Genomic DNA, 13203 nt, shown 5'->3' with positions numbered 1-13203 from the left:
GTTTTTGCCTCGGGTGCTTGTTACCATGTCGGATTAATTCAAACCAGAGTGGCACGTACTTTAAGGTAACAGTTACTAGTGTATTTTAGTGTATTATATATATATATATATATATATATATATATATATATATATATATATATATATATATATATATATATATATATATATATATATACAAGAGCAGAACATGATTTGTAAACGTGGAGGTTATACTGGGCACAATTGTTACCGCATGCGACGGGGATGCGTATTCGGTGTTTATATACGCAGGGGGCACTAGATTTTAAAAGGGTGCTTGCTCACTTTTACAAGTACACAATCACTGACACGTGCATGCACAATACCACACACAAGCACACACACACGTATATATATGTGTGTGTGTGTGTATGTATATATACATATATATATATTCATATTCGAACAATTTCGCATTTTTGTTTTATTCGATATATTTTGTATTATATTTAATTTCATACTATATACATACACACACACACACACACACACCCGCACACATATATATATGTGTATATATATGTATATGTATATATATATATAAATATATATATATATATATATATATATATATATATATATATATACTAAGTTTTTTAGCTCTTTGAAAACGAGAAAATGTTACAGCGCATTAACATAGAATGAGTGCTTTATACAAAATCGATGATTGAATATTGTTCCATTTGTTCTCATTTTTTGCATTAGTTACTAATCTCTCACGGTTCCTATGATCTCCTTTCTGTGTATCGAACGGATACACTAATGCCAGGAGTTCAGCACCTTAAAATAACAAAGTTTAATCAAAAATCTAAACGAAGGTTGTGTAATAGTTTTTGAAAAAATAGAACTAATATAGTAACCCCTATTAATATATAACTGCGCGTCTAATGAATACAAAATAGCAAAAGCCTATACAATACAAACTTTCACCTAAATCGGCTTAGGAGTTTGCTAGAAAAAGTTTAACGAACTGACAGCAATACAGACATAAGATATATTTATATATATATATATATATATATATATATATATATAAATATATATATATATATATATATATATATATATATTACACTTTGGTGTATTTAATGGTCTCTAGTCTTATAGAACACTAGCATGGGTTCCCGGCGTTGCCCGGGTGTTTGGAGGTGTATGCTGAGCAAAAAACAAAAAAAAAAACAAAAAAATGGTTAATTTTTTTAAACTTTGACCCCTATTATGACCCCTTAAAATTTATAGTTTCGGGCTCAAATCACTTTATTAAGTTAGATCCAGGTTCAAGAAATCTATATCTAAAATTTCAAGTCTCTAGACCCAAAATTGTTGGAGGAGTTTGGTAGAGTTCTTAAAGGTCAAATCGTTGAAATTTGACACCTTAACAGCAAAATTTCTGGCTGACACCCGTCACATCGATTTTCCCAAATCTCAGTACCTGGTATTTCAAATGTCGAGTCTATAGACTAAAAATTGACAGAGTTATTGCGTAGGGAAATGCACACAGACAGACAGACACACAGACAGACAGACACGTTCACTTTTATAGATATATAGATTTGAAGGAAATATATATATAAGACAATCCCAGCCAAATAAAAATTGCTCAATATACTACATAGCGCAAATAAAGATTCATGTTTATACGTGAAGATTTAATTTAAAAGGATCAATTTTCAAGTGTAATTTAGAAGTATTTACTTAAATCAAAGTATAATGTATGAATTACTGTCGTTAACCCATGAGTTTTCAATGTAAGCACATCTCCTCAGAGGAAAATTTCTAGCAAAAAACTAATATTGGTTAACAATAATTTTGTGAAGTAGCACATACAGAAATCTTTTTTTTTAAAGTATCAAAAGTGAAATGCCATTAAGTAACACACACACACACACACACAAACAAACACACACACAGATATATATATATATATATAATTATATATATATGTATATATAAATATGTGTGTTTTTGTGTGTGTGTATGATTTATATCCAGTTATGCTTTTTTCTAATTGTCAGCAAAGTCGGCTTAATAATCTGCATACATGTCTGAAGATATAGAACTGATAAATATTATATTGAGTCTAGTTACATTTTAATATTCTATTCAGTATTCTTACTTTAAAAAACTTCCTTATATTTTCCAGTTAAACGAGTGGTTGCACAAGCGAACAAATCTTACGCTCCGATTGCGAAACAATAAACGAATCCAAACACGATGCATTCACCAGCGATACAGACCGGTAATTCGTTTTGACGATTTAAAACCAGCGGTTTTTAAAACAGATATGAAAGAAGCTATGGGTGACGCTACTTAAATCTTTGACCAGATCCAAAATAATCATCACTGTCTTTATATTTCCTTCTCTCTCATCTATTGTCGAACAAAATCCGATGCAGTTTATACCAAATCTAATTCAAATGCAAATTATCCAGAATCGAAATCTGCTTTAAACGCATTGTTAGTCGGTTTGACATTTTTAAATATAAGATTAAAATTTATTCGTTACATCCAGTAGATCAATCCAATTTCATAAGAACAGTCACGCTGTCTTTTCTCGTGAGTCTCATTTTCACAAATACCCTACGTTCTTAGCCATACACACTTTGATGTATAATCGTTTGTGCTATTCTCGAAAACTCTCAGCAGTAAGCTAAACATATTTACTGCCCCTCATCCTTTTTTTTAATCATTTCCATATACAAGAATACTCGTTACTCTCCCGTGAACATTTGAAAAACATGTGAACCGGTTTGAAGACTTTATATTCAACCCCCTCACTTGAGTTGAAAACTTTATATCCTGATATTCAGCTGTAAACTGACTTTAGATTAATCATACAATACATTCTTACTCATCGATATTTTTCTAAAACCTGATTCGGTTATGCCCCTAATACCTGGAGACAGAGCCCAAATTCCTGTAGATTATCACATTAACTACAACGGATCACTAACTACAATGACGTTATTTGGAACAGAACAATCACGACGCTGTTGCCTCAATGATTATTTACGTTAATTAAATCTTATTTTCGAGGAGACTTCGGGCTTTGATAAGTGGTCACTTCCATGCAAAAAGAAAAACCGTAGTCAAAACTAATTCTTACGCAGTCTATTCATCATTTCAAATCTAATAATAATTTTCGTCGTTATTATCAATTATAATGAAGTGTGATTTTGCCTTGATAATGAATGGATAATTAATAAACGCGGCCACTTTTCAATATGTTTTGTTTGACACTTAAAATTCACAAAATCTCAATATTCGATGGTAATTTTGACATCTTTACGAGAAAACATTTACTCCATTTTTAAATCACATAACTTAGTAAGAATAACGAAAACAAAAAAAATCCCGTACACAAATTTTTAAAAAATTACGCCGACATGCCGTGACCAGGATTCGAACCTGGGTTACCACGGCCACAACGTGGGGTCCTAACCACTAGACGATCACGGCCAACCGTCAGCGTCGACACAAGCGTAGTTGTAAAAGAGTCTAGTAAACATAGACTTACACATCATTCGCTCATGACTGACAGCTGATTATATAAGTGACTCACACGCATAAACAGTTGAAGAGATATTTATCGGCTGTTTTTTAAAATTAAATATTCCTTTTATTATTAGGCATTATACTTTCGAATTTAAGAAAACAAACACATATTAAGATGCATAACTAAAATATTGTTCTGATCTGTCTCTCTTCTTTTTTTTCGGAAGCCTCATAATATGCGTTACATGACACATACACTGAGGTTTTTAGCAAATACCTAACGCATGTTTACGTATAATTTATCATGAACTGGGTTTCGCCATAGAATTTATTATTTGACGTGCTGTTTTATAGAACGTATATACATAAATAGGTTAGTCACAGAAAGTCCATAACGACCTGAAATGTTTAATTAAAAACAAGTATCATGGAGGTATTTAGTATTCTCACATTGCACGAACTACGACCATCAGGTTTGGAAGGTGGAAGAGTCAGCGTCACAGAGGAAGGGAACCCTGGCCTGCAAAAAGTGCATGAGAAGCCCCGTCGGCATTACCCTGTAAGGACACTTCAGGCGATTAGCAATAACGTAACTCCTAATCAAAGAGATAACGCAAAGCCTGGGAAGGTGGATGTCCTAGAACTGCACAGTAACAGCATTAGACCGCAATCAATTCGAACCAGATCATCAAATGTCGGTAGATTTTCGACCTGTTTATGTTTGAAATGTTTTATTTTTTTTTTACTTTAACCTAATATATTTTTAACAGATATCGAACTAATAACTTAATGTCTATCTATGCCAGGGTCTTCTACTGTAGGTAATTAAATTTTATATTTGAGATGTAAGGCTGTATCAGAGTGTTTATTTTGATCAGAATCTAACTGTTATTTCTTTGATCGAATTTTTTCGATTATCGATTTTTGATACTTATTGGAGGCATTCCGATACAAACCATATCTAAGAACACTCCCAAACACTTGAAGTATATTCATGTGAAATGGCTAACAAATTGGCCCAGCAGTTTCCGAATCCGTGTGGGACTCTCTTTCACGCATACACACGCACACAAATGTTAAATATATGCATATAAATATGTACATATATCCATATACATATATATACATATATATATATATATATATATATATATATATATATATACGTACACACAAAAGTTTTACATATACCGCAAACACACACACAGACACACACACGCACATATATATATATGTGTGTGTGTGTGAGAGAGAGAGAGCGAGAGAGAATAATTAGATCACTGAATAAAGAATTTTGTGGTTTAAAGTCTCACAAAATATTTTGGGAGGTAATATTTGTTTTTATAAGACAATCCCAGCCACTAAAACTGCTTAATATACTTGATAGACCAAATGAAATTTACAGTCTCCATATTTAAATTTCATTCAGAAAGAATGCAATTTTCAAAACAATTTATTGTTTGGACAAAGTATACATCTTCATATTTATATTAATTTCCTAATTCTTTATGTTTTTATTAATTTCTTTTATCAATGGATTTCCGAGGTAGGCTCATATCCTCAGAGGAAAATAATTAGCAAAATATTAATTAATATTAATTCTGGTTTGATATAATTTAGCTATTTATATTGAAAATATATGTTAAGCTAAAACGACTTTAATAGAACATAGAGAAAGAGATGGGTTGAAGCAAACAAACAAACAAAAAAGAAATGAGATTATGGTTATCAAATAAACAGAACATGGCTGTGTTATTAGATTCCAGATTGGTTAGATTCGGACATTGAAGGTAAAATCCAATAATATTCGATGAAAAATTCAGAGTAATTCCCTTACAAATTGAAACTTTAGAATTATCCTGTCTCATTTTGTTAGTTATTTTATATCGGTAAAAAATATATTTTCTTTTCATAAAGTCAGAACTGATCACAATGAATATTTCAATTGGGTAAAAAAAAAAGTCATGATCAAATCATAATAATTGAAATTTTAAAATCAGTTACGATTGGAATTTCTAGATTGAATTTAAAATGATGAAAATAGAAACATTAAAAACGAAACTGCAATTTTTTAATGTAAAAACCCCGGCTTAGACGCAATTTTGGACTCCGTAATTAAGAGATAATCTCTTTTTTTTACCAGCGGCTAAATATATTAAAGTTTTTATGTGTATGGTTTTTAAACCAACTGAAGGTTTAATTTTTATTTGTATGGTTTTTAAACCAACTGAAGGTTTAATTTTTATTTGTATGGTTTTTAAATCAACTGAGAGTTTAATTTTTATGTGTATGGTTTTTAAATCAACTGAAGGTTTAATTTTTATGTGTATGGTTTTTAAATCAACTGAGAGTTTAATTTTTATTTGTATGGTTTTTAAATCAACTGAGAGTTTAATTTTTATGTGTATGGTTTTTAAATAAACTGAGGGTTTAATTTTTATGTGTATGGTTTTTTAAATCAACTGAGAGTTTAATTTTTATTTGTATGGTTTTTAAATCAACTGAGAGTTTAATTTTTATGTGTATGGTTTTTAAATAAACTGAGGGTTTAATTTTTATGTGTATGGTTTTTAAATCAACTGAAGGTTTAATTTTTATTTGTATGGTTTTTAAATCAACTGAGGGTTTAATTTTTATTTGTATGGTTTTTAAATCAACTGAGGGTTTGATTTTTATTTGTATGGTTTTTAAATCAACTAAGGGTTTAATTTTTATTTGTTTTGTTTTTAAATCAACTAAGGGTTTAATTTTTATGTGGATGGTTTTTAAATCAACTGAGAGTTTAATTTTTATTTGTATGGTTTTTAATCAACTGAGGGTGTAATTTTTATTTGTATGGTTTTTAAATCAACTGAGGGTTTAATTTTTATTTGTATGGTTTTTAAATCAACTAAGGGTTTAATTTTTATGTGTATGGTTTTTAAATCAACTGAGGGTTTAATTTTTATTTGTATGGTTTTTAAATCAACTAAGGGTTTAATATTTATGTGTATGGTTTTTAAATCAACTGAGGGTTTAATTTTTATGTGTATGGCTTTTAGATCAACTGTGGATTTAATTTTTATGTGTATGGTTTTTAAATCAACTGAGGGTTTAATTTTTATTTGTATTGTTTGTAAATCAACTTAGGGTTTTATTTTTTGATGAGATCAAAACGTAAAAAAATACGATTCTTTGATTAAAACAAAGCACAAACATTTTTTTTTTATTTTCATCTTTTTAATTGTTTAAAACCTCTTTAATTTATTTTATTGCATACCATAATTTGGGGCTCTAAAACCAATGACAACTAAATTAATAACAAAAAAGAAGTTAATGAATTGCAAAATTAAATGTTTCCACGAATTACAAAGAACTAAGGTAAAGCGGACCAACTAAATATTTTTTTCATTTTAGGTATTCGAGTGTTTTGAACGAATATCATATTTAAATAGTTTTAATTTACAATTTCAACACATTTTTTAACCTTTTATTACTTTTTTCATTTAGTTATATTTAACACTTTTTCTATTCAAACATTTTAATTTATCTGTTTTTATTTCTACCTTATTTTATAAAATATGCTTTCGGTTTCAGTCATATTTTTTATACAAGTGATTTAAAATATCATACTTCAGCGGATTTTATGATTGGCTTCACCGCATCACGATTTGTTTTGCTGGATCTATTAAAATATCATATTTAAGCGTATTTTATAATCGGGCAACGCACCCCCACCCACCCGCTGTAAAACTTTTTTTATGACCAAGCAACGCATCTACCCCCGTTTATTAATATTTTCTCATGTCATCACTGTCAATTTTGGGGGACCAGACAACGCAACCTCCTCTATATAATATAATTATGTAAGTGTTTAGGAGCGTGGTATTGCGTACGTGTGTGCATTGGTTTACGTTGTTTTTGTTAACGCATGTGTAACTCTTCGTGGCAAAACGTTTCTGTTCTCTGACTCTCGATCGTGTGTAAAAATTTGTGCGCGAGATGAAGAACGCTGGTGGAGTCATTAGTCGGGACTGTGTAACGCTCATTATTAAGATCTTGTTCGAGGTAAAGTCAGTGTCCTTACGAGAGTTTCTAAGTTCCGGTTAGTTTATTACTTTTACATCGATCGTTATTTTTACATGGATAATTATTTTTACGCTTTGAAACGATTTTCTTTTGTTGAAAATAAATTGAGTTCGCACATTCCTGTGAAAACTGATTTTGATTTGCAAGTAAATAAAAAGCATGTCCAAACATAGGTAAGGAAAGAAAGAACGTAAGCTATTATAGTTTTGAGCGTTGGTCTGAATCTCGTCGCGAGTCAGTCACTGCACATTCACGAATCTGTATAATGGAAATAATTTAGGATCCCATTTTATGTAGGTACGAAGAAAGCATTTGTTTGAATGTCAGATATCATATTTTAATTGCTAGGAGGTAGCTCTGTTGAATGGTATCGGGAGTACGTCCATGTGCGACAGCTTGGATACTGAAGTTTTTTTTTTTTTTGTCAACGATGACGGCACATGATTTACCGTAGATGTGGTTACGCGAAAAAAGATAAGGTTGCTGATAGAACTAAGCATTGTGGGTGTGTTTGGATCAGTTTAACATACGCATTGATTATTTTTGATTAGTGAAAGCCAAATAAAAAATGTTTGCCAAACTTACATGTCAAGAAAATATTAGAAACATCTATAATGGCGGCTGCTTTTGTTTATTGTTTTCTTAATATTGGTACTATTGCTACACACACTCCAATCCGAAGTTGGTTGCATGCAGATAGTTTCAATATTCTCATGTTATATACTATTCTTCAACAGTTTATATATGTGCATGATTCAGAGTAAAAATAACTGGCATATATATGTAAGGCGAGACATTAATATGACTATCACTTTTCTTTTTTATTTTAGAAAAATGTCGATAATTTGTATCATAAAAAAACATGGCGGATCGGATAAAATACTTGGTTTTATCGTTTTGAAGTAAAGTGTTACATCTCCAATACAAAACCTATTATGAATATATTATAAAATCACTTAAGACGTTTACTCAATAATGGCTAAAATTACGAGAACAATCTACCCTCACGAATTAAATAAAAGGAGCCGGTACAAAACAGTACAGATTTACGAGTGTTACAGAATAGAAAACAGTATATTCTTTATTAGGTTACACTTAATTTTTAGATGCGTATCTATAAAATAAAATAATTATTCCTTATAATGCTTTAGTTTGAAATATTTTTTCGTTACTAATCGCGCAAATAAAAAAGGATGCAACTAAAATAAAAGCAACATTTTGATATCAGTTTATTTGATTGACTTAACACTATTTACAAGTGTTCGTTTTCAAGGATTAATAGGTTTATGATAGTTTTTGCTTGTGGTGGATTTCTAGAATTTTGACATGACAGATTTTAAGATTGTATGAATTTCTATTCTCACTGGACGAATTGAAGCGATATCCTTGCGAATTGTGCGGTTAAAAACATGACCATTTAATACCCTGGCGAATATAATAAGGGCGGAACGTACATAAACATGGAAGGTGTTATTTTTTACGATGGCATTGATTTTGACGTCGTATTTGTAAGGGGAATGGGGTGTATGAAGGGCAAGTTCAGATCACAAAGTTTAGATCAGGTCGATGAAATTGCTCACAAAACGAGGGTTTAAATAGGCGTAGAATGTTTCGAAAAGTATATTCCATTTCAATGCATTTAGAATGTTCACATTAGGTTATTTGCTTACACTCTCCATCTCTCATTATTTTCTACTCTCTCTCCCTCTCTCTCTCTCTCTCTCTCGCTCTTTCTGTATATATATATATATATATATATATATATATATATATATATATATATATATTGTAATTTATAAAATATATATGTCGATTAAGCTACACTGAATATTCTGCGTTTCATCCAACTATAGGATTCGTCAGGCTTATGCGCGAATTCTGTGGTTGCTTCTTGTTTATATATATGTTGAGGATTTCTAGTTAGCCAATCAGCTTTCTAGTAGCCACCGCGCCCCTTCCTATCAGACAATGGGCATGCATTTTATCAAACAAAGGATCTGTTTTAGAACTAGGTTAGTGGTTTAAGGTAGACGTTCTCCTTTTTTTTACCTTAAACCTACTTTAATCTCCATATATATTTTATAAATTATTAACTAGCTCTACCTACGTATTGAGCACTTTTGAAGTAAATACTTAAAGTTTACGCATAAATCTATACTTGCATATATTAAATTTATGTGAATAAATGAAGTAGTTATATATATATATATATATATATATATATATATATATATATATATATATATATTACAGTAGACGGCATTAAACATTTGTAAAATCTACATCACAATATAAAACAGGCATGTAAATAATCAAATACCATTATGAATACCATTGTAAAGCATGGCAGACACAGTAACCAGTGCCCATAAAAATATAGTATCCCACATTGTAACCTGAAAAAACATTATCATTGGGCAACCATAGTGACGGGTGTCAGACAGAAATTTGGCTGTTAAGGTGTCAAATTTCAACGATTTGACCTTTAAGAACTCTACCAAACTCCTCCGACAATTTTGGGTCTAGAGACTTGAAATTTTAGATATAGATTTCTTGAACCTGTATCTAACTTAATAAAGTGATTTGAGCGCGAAACAATAAACTTTAAGGGGTCATAATAGGGGTCAAAGTTTTAAAAAATTAACCATTTTTTTGTTTTTTTGCTTTTTTTGCACAGCATACACCTCCAAACACCCGAGCAACGCCGGGCACCCCTGCTAGTATATATATATATATATATATATATATATATATATATATACTTATTCGTTAGCGTATGCCCTAAATCGATACGTTTACAAAACTGAAAAAAGGGACGTTGTTATACCTAAAAGCAAAAGAAAAAAATTATAATTACTTACGCCAATCCAAAGTCAAAGTTTTTATCCGATTATGACCTGATAGCAGCTATTTTATCGGTGAAAAACCAAATCGAATGTGCGCTCCAGTTCCACATACTCTAAATATAAAAGTTCAACTCTGTAGACCAAATAATCAAAGTGGCGACTTTTTAGACAAACACCGACAGGATGACTATGTATGCATATATATATATATATATATATATATATATATATATATATATATATATATATATATATATATATATATATAAAATTTTACGCAATTAAGTAAAATGTAAAAATAATGCATCAATAGAATCCAGCATAATAAGGAACTACAAAATTAATAAGTATTTAATTAACTCTTGTGTTGCATATGCAAACTAGTTAAGCTTCATGTAATCGTATACATATCCATGACTGAATGCATCAAAAGTTTGTCTTAATAATTTTTAAATAGAAAACGTAGCTTTGAATATCAATATTAGAGCGAGGAAAAACTCAATATTATAAGTATAAAGATACATATTTATTTGCCCTTTTTTATTATGATTTCTTTTGTTTTTTTCTATTTAGTGAAATCGAAACAATATATCAACATTTGATAAGAATTATCTCCTATTCTTACTTTCCCCACGGACATTATCACACAGCGATATGTAGATATATTTTGGATGTAAAATAAATTATAAATGTAGTCATTAATATAACGAAAATTTGACTTATATATATATGGCAATTAATATAACGAAAATATGACTCAAACATATTCAAATACAATAAAAATAAAAAATAAGATGAAAAATTTTAAAATAAAATACAAAAGAAACAATAATAATAATAATAATAATAATAATAATAGTAATAATAATAATAATAATAAAAGTGTTATCTAGCTTACTAAAATATGGGCGTCTTCAAGTCTAATGTAAACAAGTTCTTGATCAGCCGTTTCCCTTAAGTAATCCAATTTACCAAATTTACGCTTCTAACGGTTACTTTGATATTGTCGTTTTGACCGCTGTACACTGTTTAACACTTATACTCGAGTGGCTTTTGGACCTTGACAGTTGGTGATTCCTTTGAAAAATAATAAATATCAATTTAAATACACAAAAATACGCAAATAAGTGAATTTAGTTAAGAAGAATACAGCATGATGGCAACCTTCGAAAAATGGGATGGATTTTTGTTCCATGAAGTGTGAACATTGTCTGTTCTCTTTTGTAAACGAAGGCATCCGATGAGTAAGCGATTAAAATGCAACAAATGCACAATTTGTTCGACTTGTTAGTAACGAACGAAACAATACTGCAATGTATCCCTTGAGGAAACAATAGAATGCAAATAAAAACATTATCTTTGTAATTTTGCGAACTATTCTATATATATATATATATATATATATATATATATATATATATATATATATATATATATATATATATATATACACACTTCAAAATATAATTATCTAACAATGAACTGGCATGGAGACCTACGATTATAAGTTTTACTAAATATTATTGGCAGTAATATTATATAAGTACTATTCCATCTAAATAAAATTGCTCGATATACATTCAATAAATTTTTAAAAATTATGGCGTGAACTGTTCAAATTTCAAATAAAAAGTGATTATTCTATGTAAGATAAATAATACATATTTCAAATGTATTCTTTATCTTAGAATAATAAAAAAATCTTTTGATTTGAAATTTAAACATTTTACCTCATAGATTTTTCAATTTATTTAATGACTAAAATTTTATATATATATATATATATATATATATATATATATATATATATATATAGTCATCCGTATATGGTACTGTTTCATTGTATCACAACTCATCGGTGCGGCTAGACTACCAAGCCCTTTTCCTAGCTAGGGATTGAACCTAAAACCACCCCGTTGATAGTCAACAGTTCCATCCAACGCCTCACACGATCGACGCTTCCTAATGGGATCCAAAAATGTTAATTAAAATAAGCACTTCCTCCCCGCGTTTAAGTGCTCGAGCTCCTGGTCTGTTTATAAAAAAAACCAGCGAGCCTCGCCTTTATTCCCCCAAACCGTTGGTCATGATAGAAAGGAGACTAAAATTTAGTGCTATAGCTTCAAATATCTGAAATAACAGCAAGTGGAGACTTGATTCCAAACGTTTTTTCTATGTTATATCACTCTTCTTCTGGAAATAGTGCCTTATTATGAATGCCGTTAGTGTCAAACATTCTTTATACACTGTGAAATTTACTTTATGTATGAAAACGAACAAGAGGGAGAGAAACATACAAGAAATATATAGAATCAAGTTTCCTATTGCTGATATTCGAGCTCATTTGGAATAATAGCAAGAAGTTTGATTCTCCACTTCATCAAGCCAAGTGGTTTTGGGGAAATATCAAATATTTTGTAATTCATATGCAAAACTAGGAAAACAATGCCTATGATTGAAATATTTTATTTCTGTAAGGTAAAATACTAGGTCGGGAAACTGGCGAGGGATATCCTTCTCTTGACGGTAGATGAGTCTCTCTTAAGCCATAGTAGGCACCCCATCTAGTGTTGGGTCATGATAAAAAAAAACAACACATTTGATAACACTGGCGAAAAATGCAGTAATCAGCTACGACAAGATTTGAATTACACTGCAAATTCGTTTAGTGCGTTTAATCAGTCGTATGTTATGTTACATTTATGGCTGTCAAAAAGTGCTAAAAATAGGCTCTGGATGATAGATGATACCTTTAGTATGGAACCATTAGGGC

General features: G+C 30.1%; 1 non-coding gene across 1 annotated transcript; it reads right to left on the bottom strand.

Moving 5' to 3' along the window:
- Nucleotides 1-3408: 3408 nt before the first annotated feature.
- On the bottom strand, nucleotides 3409-3480 carry Trnah-gug (transfer RNA histidin (anticodon GUG)). Its single transcript has one exon. It is a non-coding gene; the product is annotated as a tRNA-His (tRNA).
- Nucleotides 3481-13203: the final 9723 nt, after the last annotated feature.

Source organism: Euprymna scolopes, chromosome 3 (genome assembly GCF_053919585.1).
Source record: "Euprymna scolopes isolate OS-2025 chromosome 3, ASM5391958v1, whole genome shotgun sequence".
NCBI lineage: Eukaryota > Metazoa > Mollusca > Cephalopoda > Sepiida > Sepiolidae > Euprymna > Euprymna scolopes.
This window is presented reverse-complemented; position numbering and strand designations above follow the sequence as displayed.